Source organism: Pan troglodytes, chromosome 9 (assembly GCF_028858775.2).
Source record: "Pan troglodytes isolate AG18354 chromosome 9, NHGRI_mPanTro3-v2.0_pri, whole genome shotgun sequence".
Taxonomy (NCBI): Eukaryota; Metazoa; Chordata; class Mammalia; order Primates; family Hominidae; genus Pan; species Pan troglodytes.
This window is the reverse complement of record NC_072407.2, coordinates 125,634,518-125,648,150: the sequence shown is the minus strand read 5'-3', so window position 1 is coordinate 125,648,150 and position 13,633 is coordinate 125,634,518.

The following is a 13,633-nucleotide window of genomic DNA, read 5'->3' as shown; positions in this document are numbered from 1 at the left end:
AGAAAAAATCTGGAAAGAAGATACAGATTTGGGAGCAATATGCAGTATAGGTGACAGTTCAGAGAATGGGTGTGGAAGGGAACATTTTAAAGAAGGAAGGTGAATAGATTGAAAAGAAAATTGCTAGGGACAGAAAAACATTTAAGGAACCATTGACGGAGGCAGAGTGGTACCCACCAAAGAACATTGAAGAACAACAGAGAGTAAAGGGGAATCAGAGAGAAATGTTGAAAAAAGTCCAAGAATTTTTTTTAACAAAAAGGAAAGGAGGAACTGGTTAGTGTTGTCAAATGCCGTAAAACAGTCAAGTTAAATAAAAACCTGAAAGAGAGTATTTGATTAAATAATTCAATTATATAAAGTGAGACAAAACTTAGATGAGCAAGTAAAAGTAGAGAAATTGGGCATAGAGAATGCTTTTGTAAGAATCTTGGGAAGGGCCAGGCGTGGTGGCTCACACCTGATATCCCAGCACTTTGGGTGCCGGGGTGGGCGGATCACCTGAGGTCAGGAGGTTGAGACCAGCCTGGAAAATATGGTGAAACCCCGTCTCTACTAAAAGTACAAAAATTAGCCGGGCCTGGTGGTGCATACCTGTAATCCCAGCTACTGGAGAGGCTGAGGCAGGAGAATCGCTTGAACTTGGGAGGCAGAGTTTGCAGTGAGCCGAGATCACACCATTGCACTCCAGCCTGGGTGACAGAGCAAGACTGTGTCTCAAAAAAAAAAAAAAAAAAAAAAAAGCTTGGAAAGGAAAAGGAGTGTGGCAGGGCAGTTTGGGGAGATGCAGTGTCAAGAATGGATGGTTTTTCTCAGGCTAAGGGACACTTGAAGCTTTAGGGGAGTCAAACTAACATTTATTGAGCACCTGCTATTTTCCGGACACTGTGCTAGGAGGTGTATTTATACATATTGCCAAATTATATAAGCTGAGGAGAAGGAACAAGGGGAGACTGAAACACTGAAAAAGGCAGAGGAGATAATTGAGGAAGGAAATCTTTAAGAGGATACGATCAAAAGCACAGGTGAAGGGATTAGCATTGAAAAATATTTCATTCTGGGACAAAAGAAAAAGATGTTCAGGTGAACACAAAATGTGTTCAGCTCATAGAAGGGGGAAGGAAGGAAAATTAAGGCAATCTGTGACTGATGGTTTCTCTTTTTTTCTCCTGTGGTAAATGCTGTGGTCACCATCTGAAAATGAGGGATGTGGAATAAAGAAATGGGCTCAGGAAGAGAAGAGTTGGACTTAGGAATTGAGAGAAGGGGTTGGTTAATAATAACTAGGGAGGACTTCTGGGAGGATTTGAGGGTTCAACTAAACTGTTATTAGGGAAGGTAGAATGGTCGGCTTTAACTGTGCAGCAAGCTTGAGATTGACTAGACACAACGTCTGGCTCAATGGCCCTTCTCAAACCTCCTGCAACCACTTTAACCCGTTGTGGCTTTGACTTAAGCTCTAATTTATTTTGTTAGGCTGGATTGTGTTAAGCTGATTAATAAAGTGAACTGACAACACCCTCACATCCCCTTAGATATTCATGTTTATTTCCTGGTAGGTTTTTGTTTTGTGTTTCTTGTTTTTGAAGAGTGGGTTGGGAGTTTCAACTAGTCAACTTTTTTATTTTTTGAGAGGACATGGTGGAGGAGTAATCATTTTCTGTGATCAGAACTATCATAAAGAATACAGCGAAAGTTCAATCTAAATAAAAATACTGCTCCATCCATTATTCTCATATGAGAAGACTGTTACATGAACAGGGAAAATGACTGCACGTAATTGCTAAGCGTAGGAAGCTTTGTTGCTAAACTGACCAACAAAAAGTTACAAATAATTATTGCTCTATATAAATACTTACTGCAATGAATTTTCTTAATAAAAATCTGCCTGTAGTTTAATAGGGGGCATACCAACTAGAAGGCCCCAGAGTCAAGGAATCGTAGACTGTTAAGAGAGGCGAAAATGTATAGAGCACACCTAATGCAATCATTCAGAACATACAGTTTCTGTACTGAGGGATGAGTTTCTTCGTTTTTCTTTCATGCATCCAGAAAGTATGTAATAAACACCTACTGTTTGGAGGTGTTAGGGAAGTAGCAGTAAACAAAAGAGACAAATATCCCCACACTCATGGAGCTTATAGTATGGTGAGGAAAGACAGTCAACAAAATAAAGCTTTATTTAAATTATATCACATATTAAAAGGAAAAAAAAACTGCCAAGAAGAAAAATTAATCAAGGAAAGTGGAGAGGAAGTTCCACGGATGGGTGAGGGGATAATCCAGGAAGGCTTCACTGGGAAGGTGACATTTAAACAAAGATGTGAAAGAGTTGGAGGAGCAATTTACACAGCTATTCATGAAAAAGCATTCCAGAGAGTGAATATCTAGTGTAAAGTCCCTGAGACGGAAGTGTGCTTGGTGAGCCTAGAACCCAGGGAGAGAGGGGAGAGCAATAGGAGATGCTCTTAGAGGGGCAATGAGGAGCCAGATACATGGGCTTGGAACAATTGTGTCTTTGATTCTGATTAAGATGGGGAGCCACTAGAGGGTATTGTTCAAAGAACTCACATATCATCTCACAACTATAAATACGCTGATAGCTGAGAATAGATTCTTGGCAGTTCAGGAAGAGACCACTAAGACACCACTTGGCAGGCTAACACAGTAATCCAAGTGAAACACATGCACAGTCTGGATAAGGAGCAGAGCAGTGGAAATGATGAGAAAAGGTAGAGTTCAAATCATATAATTAAAATAGAATTAACAAGATTTGCTAGTAAATGTGAGATTTGTCGGGGGGTGGGGAAGATGAGTTAAAGAGAATTGTATGATTTTGGACTGAGTAAATGGGCAAAGGTGGACGCCATTGATTAAGATGGAAAGATAGTAGGTGGAATACATCTCTTTAGCATCATCGGGAGTGTAGTTTGGACGTGGGATGTTTGAGATGTCTATTTGACATTCTAGTGGAGATGTTATGTAAATAGGTAGCTATAAGAGTCGCAGAGAAAACTGAAACTGGACCCCTTCCTTACACCTTGTACAAAAATTAAGTCAAGGTGGATTAAAGACTTAAACATAAGACCTAACACCATAAAAACCCTAGAAGAAAACCTAGGCAATACCATTCAGGATGTAGGCATGGACAAAGACTTCATGACTAAAATACCAAAAGCAATGGCAACAAAAGCCAAAATTGACAAATGGGATCTAATTAAACTAAAGAGCTTCTGCACAGCAAAAGAAACTATCATCAGAGTGAACAGACAACCTACAGAATGGGAGAAAATTTTTGCAATCTATTCATCTGACAAAGGGCTGATATCCAGAATCTACAAGGAACATAAGCACATTTACAAGAAAAAAACAACCCCATCAAAAAGTGGGCGATGGATATGAACAGACACTTCTCAAAAGAAGACATTTTATGTGGTCAACAAACATATGAAAAACAGCTCATGATCACTGGTCATTAGAGAAATGCAAGTCAAAACCACAATGAGATACCATCTCACACCAGTTGGAATGGCGATCATTAAAAAGTCAGGAAAAAACAGATGCTGGAGAGGACGTGGAGAAATAAGAACACTTTTACACTGTTAATGCGAGTGTAAACTAGTTCAACCATTGTGGAAGACAGGGCGGCAATTCCTCAAGGATCTAAAACCGGAAATACCATTTGACCCAGCCATCCCATTACTGGGTATATACCCAAAGCATTATAAATCATTGTGCTATAAAGAGACATGCACATGTATGTTTATTGCAGCACTATTCATGATAGCAAGGACTCGGAACCAACCCAAATGCCCATTAATGAGAGACTGGATAAAGAAAGTGTGGCACATATACACCATGGAATACTATGCAGCCATAAAAAAGGATGAGTTCATGTCCTTTGCAGGGACATGGATGAAGCTTGTAACTATCATTCTCAGCAAACTAACACAGGAACAGAAAACCAAACACCGCATATTCTCACTCATAAGTGAGAGTTGAACAGTGAGATCACATGGGCACAGGGAGGGGAACATCAGACACTGGGTCCTGTCAGGAGGTCGGGGGCAAGTGGAGGGAGAGCATTAGAAGAAATACCTAATGTAGATGACAGGTTGATGGGTGCAGCAAACCACTATGGCACGTGTATACCTATGTAACAAACCTGCACGTTCTGCACATGTATCCCAGAACTTAAAGTATAATAAAAAATAAAATAAAAAGAGTCTGCAGAGTAGGATTATAATATCTGCCCATTCATTAAACATTCATCGTGTACTTACTAAGAGCTCTGCTTCCAGGGAATTCATGAACTGGTGGGAAAGACTGGTCTCTAATGTATGAGATGTGCTACAGTAGATATATTAGAGAGCATATAAAAGGGATGGTCAAGGCCAGGCACAGTGCCCCACGTCTGTAATCCCAGCACTTTGGGAGGCTGAGACAGGTGGATTGCTTGAGCTCAGGAGTTCAAGACCAGCCTGGCCAAGATGGCAAAATCCTGTCTCTACCAAAAATACAAAAATTAGACAGGTGTGGTGTCACATGCCTGTAGTCCAAGCTACTGATGAGGCTGAGATGCAAGGATTTCTTGAACCTGGGAGGAGGTTGCGGTGAGCCGAGATCAGGCCACAGTGGCACTTCAGCCTCGGTGACAGAGTGAGAACTTGAAAAAAAAAAAAAAGAAACAAAAAAAGAAAGAAGAAAGAAAGATAAAGAAGAAAGAAAGAAAGAGAAAGAAAAAAAGGAAGGAAGGAAGAAAAGAAAGAAAGAAAGAAAGAAAAAGATTAGTCAACTTTGCCTAAAGAGATGATTCAAGTAACAACAGAGGCAGAACAGGTGGTGGTTAAGAGCACAGGCTCTGGATTAATAAACCTATGGACCAGGATTTGAATCCTACCTTCATCATTTACTAGCTGTATGACCTTGGGCATGTGAGTCCATCTTACTTCATATCTCTAAGGCCTCTCATAAGTAAAACTGAGATATTAATAGATCTCTTAGAAGCCAACATTTTTTATTAATTGTAACCAAAACCTGAACTCAGCTGTCCTGGTTCTGGCAAATTAAGCCAAATCACCAAGGTCAAGACTTGCAATTTACAGAATTACCACTAGAGGTCGACTCCCAGTGCTGGAAGCTCGCTCAGTCCACAGGGACTCTAACTCTGCAAAACGGTGGAAATAAGGAAATGTCTGGAATTATAAATTTTTGAAAGCTTTTTACTGCTAACCAGTGAGGTTTTTGGACCCAAACCCCTCATAGGCAATTAAGCTGTGAGGCAATGTATACAACTTGCGGCACTCTGACATGAGGAATCTAAACAGGTAAGTAAAAGTGATCAGAATGCCTGAGGTGCTGAAAAATACAGCACTATGCTCAATTTCTTGACCTTTTGTTGTTGTTCTTTTATTTGCGATGGAGTCTCATTCTGTCATCTGGGCTGGCGTGCAGGGGTATGATCACAGCTCACTGCAACCTCCATGTCCTGGGTTCAAGCGATCCTCCCACCTTAACCTCCTGAATAGCTGGGACTACAGGCATGTGCCACCACACTTAGCTAATTTTTTGTATTATTTGTAGAGACAGGGTTTCATCATGTTGCCCAGGCTGGTCTCGAACTCATGGGCTCAAGCGATCTGCCTGCCTTGGCCTCCCAAAGTGCTGGAATTACAGGCATGAGCCACCACGCCTGGCCAACCTGTCTTCTTATTACACCAAAATCCCATTCATCCTTTCTAGAAGTGAATATAAGTTGGAATGGGCAGGGGGAAGGGATTAGTGCCCTCACTAAAGCCAGTACCCCAGCATCTGTTCTTCTTCCTGAAAGTGACTGGCCACCATTGACCTAAATCAGAAACCTATGATTTGTCCCAGATTTTTCTTTTTCCCTTGCTCTTCATATCTATCAGTGATACTAATTCTAAACTATCCTTAACGAACTGCATCTGTGCCCCTCTCTCATCTCTCCTCCCTCACTTTCAGTGCATTGACTGAGGCTTCACCATGTGAATTATTACCATGGCATGCTAACAGAGTTATTGCTTCCAATGGTACCATGCCATAATTCATCCTTCATATGGTTGCCAATAAATTTTTAAACTATTTATTTGTATCTGCTACTTCTCAGGCTAAAAGCTTCCCAGCATGTTGAAGATGGAATGCAAACAGCTGTGCATGCATGCCCTTTGCTCATGCAGCTCCTATAGTCCATCCCCCACTCTTACCACTCTTGCTGGATAATTCCTTTTTATTCTTAAGACTTCATCCAAGAAGCAAGCTCTCACATTTCCTTCATGTACTTCTGTCATAGCCCTTTACATATGTTAATCATCTGTTACCTTTTCTCTTGGAAGGCAAACACTGTCTTTCATTGTTGTTTGCCAACATCTAGCAGAATTTTTGGTTTATGTTAGGAAATAAATAAATGTTTGTTGCATTGTAATGTCAGAAGAAGTCTAGGAGAATGTGTAAAAGTCGGGTGATGGCCGGGTGCGGTGGCTCACGCCTGTAATCCCAGCACTTTGGGAGGCCGAGGCTGGCGGATCACAAGGTCAGGAGATCGAGACCATCCTGGCCAACATGGTGAAACCCCATCTTTACTAAAAATACAAAAATTAGTTGGGCGTGTTGGCACGTGCCTGTTAATCCCAGCTACTTGGGAGGCTGAGGCAGGAAAATCACTTGAACCAGGGAGGCGGAGGTTGCAGTGAGCCCAGATGGCACCACTGCACTCTGGCCTGGTGCCAGAGCAAGACCATCTCAAAAAAAAAAAAAAAAAAAAAAAAGTTGGGTGATGAGGTCATAGACACTTTTTGTGAACTGCTGTGAAGAAATTCAAGAATACATCTGCTCACAAGAAGCATCAGAGGAGGCCAGGCTCAGTGGCTCACCCAAGTAATCCCAGCACTTTGGGAGGCCAAGGCGGGAGGATCTTTTGAGCCCAGGAGTTCCAGACCAGCCTGGACAACATAATGGGACCCCCATCTCTACAAAATAATTTTTTAAATTAGCTGGATGTGGTGGCACACAGCTGTGGCTCCAGCTACTGAGGAGGCTGAGGTAGGAGGATTGCCTGAACCTGGGAGGCTGAGGTAGGAGGATTGCCTGAACCTGGGAGGCTGAGATAGGAGGATTGCCTGAACCTGGGAGGCTGAGGTAGGAGGATTGCCTGAACCTGGGAGGCTGAGGTAGGAGGATTGCCTGAACCTGGGAGGCTGAGGCTGCAACGAGCCATGATAGTGTCACTGCACCCCAGCATGGGTGGTAGAGACCCTGTCTCAAAAAAAAAAAAAAAATTTATAAGAGGAAAGGTGTGGTATCATATCTCCCAGTGCTTAAAATATTGCCAGCCTGAGACACCTACTACTGGCCTTTATCAGAATCGTATTGCCACCCCAGCCTATGTCCTCCAACAGTGTGACAGTGACTGGGAGGTCACGCCCATGTGAGCTCTAGCCTGTAACCTGGACAGAGACTTTACCCATGGGCACTACAATGTTTCTAAACCTGATCAAGCCAGGCACGGTGGCTCACACCTATAATCCAAGCACTTTGAGAGGCTGCGGTGGGAGGATCGCTTGAGCTCAGGAGTTCCAGGCCAGTCTAGGCAACATGGTGGGGACCCCATATCTACAAAATAATGTTGTTTTAATTAGCTGGGCATGGTGGCACATGCCTGTAGTCCTAGCTACTGAGGAAGCTGAGGTAGGAGATTGCTTGAGCCTGGGGTTGAGGCTGCAGTAAGTTGTGATCACACCACTGCACTCCAGCCTGGGTGACAGAGCAAGACCCCGTCTCAAAAAACAAACAAATAAACCTGATCAATCCATTGTTACCATTTGTTTGGTGGTGGATTGAGGAGCAGTGAGTAGAGGGAAGAAAGAGTTGAGAAGAGCAGTGAATTTCACCGCCACCTCCTCCCCACCTCAGTACACTTTATGGAAAACTATTTTCAACTAGGGCCATCTTGTTCTATGGGTAACCCTAATAGAAGCTGGGGTCTCACATGGCCTACTGTCTACAGCAGCTCATACTCAAAGAAAAACATACCAAAGTTCCAAATCCTTGAAATATTATATATATATTTTTACTATAGGTTTTCTTAGAGCACTCACACTTTAGGACACACACGTTTGGGTTTATAGTACCTGTGACAATGCCTGGTACAGAATAAATGCTCAATAATATATGTTGAATGATGAATGAGTGAGTGAATGAATGAACGAACAAACACCTATTTTAAGGCATTTATTATAATACTCCAGGCTGATTTTTTTGTTTCTTCCTTACTAGCCTATGAGCACCTTATATCTCTTGAATAAACTTCAGGACTAGAATATAGTAAGTACTGATTGTTTCATCTATGAATACAGCACCCAACTCTTGAAAATGTAAACAATTACTAAAGAATTTAGTTTAGTAAATTGTTTAGTAATTGTTTAGTAAAGAATTTAGTCATTGTGGAACTTTTTCTGTTCCACAAGTTTGCACTTTAAATTGAGTTTTTAAAAATGAAAGTACATATAGAAAATATTTTTAAAATCAAGTATGCAGAGGCAATTTGCAATATATACATATTTTTTAAATCGTACATAAGAGAAAGCTCACATAAAAAGCTTTATGAATTATCCAGCCAGCTGGCTTTGCATCCTCCACATCTCATTCCCTGCAGACACCAGATGGCGACATTTTGCCATGATCTGCTGAGTCCTAGACATTTGATAATGTATTCAACGAATGTATAACATGAGTCTTATGTTAGGCACTAAGAATTCGTAAATGAGTGACGCACAGACCTTGCATATCAAAGGGCTTATCATCTATTTGGAGAGTAGATAGATATACGGATAACTTAAAAGCACAATTAGTATGATACAAAATAATAGCTAACATTTTTGAGGTGCAAGGGACCTGAATAGACAATTCACAAGTGAGGATATCGAAATGGACAAAAAGCGCAGGAAAAAGTAATCAACATTATTAGTCATCAGGAACATGCAAATTGAAAGCTCAATGACATACTACTCTATTGCCACTAGAATGACTAAATGAAAAGAATTCAGAAAACCCAGTGATGGTGAAGCAGCTGAGCAACTGGAAACCTTTCACACTGCTGGGAGGAATGTAAACTGTTACAAGCACTTGCACTGCTTGTACTACCAAGAACTGCTTGGTAGGATCTACTAAAGTTAACCTTACAAATACTCTATGCCCTAGCAATTTCACTGCTGGGTGTATATCAACGGAAATGAGTGCTTACATAAACCAAAGACATGGGTAAGTAGCTCATAGAAAATTATTTTTTTAACAGCAAAAAAATGGAAGCAACTCAAATGTCCATAAATAGTACAGTATATAAATAAATTGTGGTATGCAATAAGTGGAATGTTATACAGCAATGAAGACCAAAATGTTATTGCTACTTGCAGCAACATGAATGAATCTCACTAAAAATATAATATTGATTGAGAGAAGCCAGACTCTAAAGATCACATAATGTATGATTATATTCATGTGAAGTGGCCAGGTGTGGTGGCTTACACCTGAAATGCCAGCACTTTGGGAGGCCGAGGTGGGCGGATCACTTAACATCAGGAGTTCAAGACCAGCCTGGCCAATGTGGCAAAACCCTATCTACTAAAAATATAAAAATGAGCTGGGTATGGTGGCACAGGCCTATGGTCCCAGCTACTCAGGAGGCTGAGGCATGAGAATCACTTGAACTTGGGAGGTGGTGGTTGCAGTGAGCCAAGGTCGTACCACTGCACTCCAGCCTGGGTGACTGAGACTCTGTTTCAAAAATTAGATAGATAGATAGATAGATAGATAGATAGATAGATAGATAGATAGATATGATAGATATAGATGATAGGTATAGATGATAGATAGATATAGATGATAGAGATAGATATAGATGATAGAGATAGATAGATACACACATACATACATACATACATAGATGAAGTTTGAGAACAGGAAAAACTAATCTATGGTGATAAAGGTCAGAATATTGGTTACTTTGGTGGGAGTTGGATATTTACTGAAAGGGAGTAGAAGTGAGCCTTCTGTTGTGCTAGAAATGTTCTGTATCTTGTTCTAGGGGTTGTCACAGAGGTATATGCAGATGTAAAGATCTATTGAGGTGTATAAAATTTGGACACTTCACCACATATAAATTATTTCCACAAACAAGTAAATAAAAAGAAAGCAATAGCTTAACATCACTGAATATTTTTTAGAGGCAAGGCATTTTATCTATATATAAATTATCTCACTTAGTCATTACAATAACTCTGTGAGGGATGCTCAGTTACTAACTCCAGTTTACAAACTGGGAAGCTGATGTTTAGGGTGCTAAGTACCTTGTCCAGGTGTCCATCATATGCATACGGCCGAGGAAGAAGACAGGTCAGTCTGGTTCCAAAGCCCCAGCAATAGTCCATTATTCAGATGTTTTCCCATTTTCACAAGGCCCAGTGGGAGCGATGAATTCTGGCTTATGGGAAAGTTGATTAACAAGGACTTCAAAGAAGAAGATGATTCATTTATACCAAACAATAAACTGAAATGTTTTGTTTCCTTGCTTCCTACTAGAACTATAGAATCCTGGATTTGGAAGGGGATGTGGCAATTGTCTGGTCTAGCCAATCTCTTCATTTTCTATGTGAAGGAATTAAAGCTTAGAGTGGTGACAACACTCATTTAATGTTAGCAAAGGCCAGAGCTAAGGTCAGTTGGAAAACAGCTGATTTTAACCAGAGAGGTTACAAAATTTGAGGCCACTCAGAAGTAAATGGTAGAGCCAGCAACTGAATTCAGGCCACTGTGTGGTAGAGTCCTGACTCCTAGCCCAGTGTCCCATCCACCACCCCAGCTTGCCTCTAAAATACACTGAAAAGTCAGTCAATTAGAAGGGATTGGCATGATCTTGGTCGACTGGGGTGGGAGAGGTGGGCATGTGGAGACATGAAAAGATACATTCAACACACACCACAAGCCAACAGCTCAAGGGTAGCAGGGAAAGGAACAGATGTCTAAGAAAAGCAAATTCAAAGGGAAGGGATTTTGGCAGCAAATATTAGGACCATGTCCTGGCCAAGATAGAGTAGGCTCTCTGCCTGTGTAGATGGCTCTAGGGAGTGGAGGGAGCACTGATTTTGAACCCATACTCACCCAGAATGAACTTCAAGAGGTCCCTTGACTTTAGTGAGCTTAGGAAATTCAACACAATAGTTATTTTAAAAATCAGAGAATATACTGCTGTTCGAATAGGATAAGTGGATATGAAAAAAGTAACTGAAAAGCAGTAATTTTAAGTAACTATCGGCCAGGCACAGTGGCCCACACCTGTAATCCCAGCACTTTGGGAGGCCGAGGCAGGAGGATTGCTTGAGCCCAGGAGTTTGAGACCAGCCTGGGTAACATGGCAAGACCTTGTCTCAAAATAAATAAATAAATTTAGATAAATAAATAATTTTTTTAAAAAAGCAAAAAAAATTACTTCTTATGAAAATTGTACCCTCAAATACATAAAAAGGCCTTAAACTCCAGGCTACAGGAACTCCAAGAAAGGATGGTGTCGGTGGGTTGGCAGGTGGGGATTCAGACAGGGAGACTAGTCTGCTTGCCCTGTTGAATCAGGCCAAATCCAAATGCAAACAAATCACACAAATAATTGGTTATTGCCAGCCAATGAAAGACAACTTTGAGTAGAAACAAACCAGCACTGGAAAACCATCTAATTTCAGCCAAGGAATCATTTCAAGACTTGAATTTAGACTTGAAAGAAGAAAAGCACAGTTTCAGCAAAGCTCAATTAATGTATAAAAAATCCAATTTGGATTGAATTGTAGGCCTGTCTCAGCACTAAGGTAAGATGCTTATCTGGCCAAGGCGCCACAGCCCAGAGACAACAGCTTATGCCAGCTCCTCCCCCTCTTTCCACTCTTTCTACCAGCCCCTCCCTCTCCTCCAACAGAAGTTCCTGGTTTTTCCCACACCTTTGGTGATTCTTGTCCACTTCTCAATGTCCCATTTCATTTATGAGTGGCCTAATATACTGATGGCCTTTGTCTTGGTGCAGGTGTCTTTGCTGAATCTTTTCCTGCATTATATTCTTTTACTATGGCAGCTATGACAAATTTGGTGGCTTAAAACAGAAATTTATTATTTCTTAGTTCTAGGAACCAGAAGTCCAAAACCCATTTCACTGGGTTGGAATCCAGGTGTTGGCACGGCTGCCCTCATTCTAGGGCAAGCTTGTCCAAACTGCGGCCCTTGGGCCAAATGCAGTCCAGAACATCTTTGAATGCGGCCCAACACAAATTTGTAAACTTTCTTAAAACATAACGAGACTTTTCTGCGATTTTTTTTTTTAAGCACATCAGCTGTCATTAATGTTAGTGTATTTTATGTGTGGCCCAAGACAATTCTTCTTCCAATGTGGCCCAGGGAAGCCAAAAGTTTGGACACCCCTGTTCTAGGGGCTCAAAGGGAGAAGCTGATCCTTGCCTCTTCCAGCTTCTGGTGGCTGCTGGTGTGGCATTCCCTGGCTGTGGCTGCATCGCTCCAAACCCTTCCTTCACCTTTACGTGGCATCCTGCTTCAGGTGTGTGTCATCTCCCTTTTGCCTCTCTCGTATAGAGACACTAAATGGCATCCTGGTCCCACCTGGATAATCCAGAATAATCCCAAAATATTTAATGAGATTTGTTACCATGTAAGGTAAAATTAACTCTTTTTTCAAATGTGACAAGTTCCAGGGGTTAGGACAGAATCTCTTTGGGTAGCCATTATTCAGCCTATTACAGTTTTCAACCCTTAGAACCAAAAACCTGAGGGTCATCATTAACTGCTGTCTTTCTCACACAACCTACATCCAATCTATCAGCAAATGTTATTGGTTCTATCTTTGTAAAAATCCCGAATCCTGCTACTTCTGTCCACCTGGATCCATCATGAGCCTGAGCCACCCTCACTTTTGGCCTGGACTTTTGCAATGGCCTCCTAATGGATCTCTCTGCTCCTTCCCTGAGCTCCTTACAATCTCCATGACCACGGAGATAATTTTAAACATAAATCTCATTGTGTCATTTCCCTTTTCAAAATGTTCCAACAGCTTCACATCATATTTAAAATAAAATCCCAGCCAGGCACGGTGGCTCATGTCTGTAATCCCAGCACTTTAGGAGGCTAAGGCAGGAGGATCCCTTGAATCCAGGAATTCAAGACCAGCCCAGGAAACATAGCAAGATCCCGCCTCTACACAAAGGACAAAATTAGCCAGGAGTGGTGGTGTGCAGCTGTTGTCCCAGCTACTTGGGAGACTGAGGTGGGAGGTTTGCTTGAGTCCAGGAGAAAAGGCTTCAGTGAGCCATAATCACGCCACTGCACTCAGCCTGGGTGACAGTGAGATTTTGTCTCAAAAATAAAAGAAAATCCCAAGCCCTTACATGGTCTGTGTTGCCTCTGCAACTCCATGTTACGTCTGCTTTGCTCCTTGTACTCCAGGTACACTGGCTTCCTACTGCTCATCAGAAGTGCCATGCCCCTTCTTATCTCAGGACCTAGCACTTTCTCCTCCCTCTTTGGGGCCACTCTCCCCCAGAGATTTCCACAGCTTGCTCCTTGA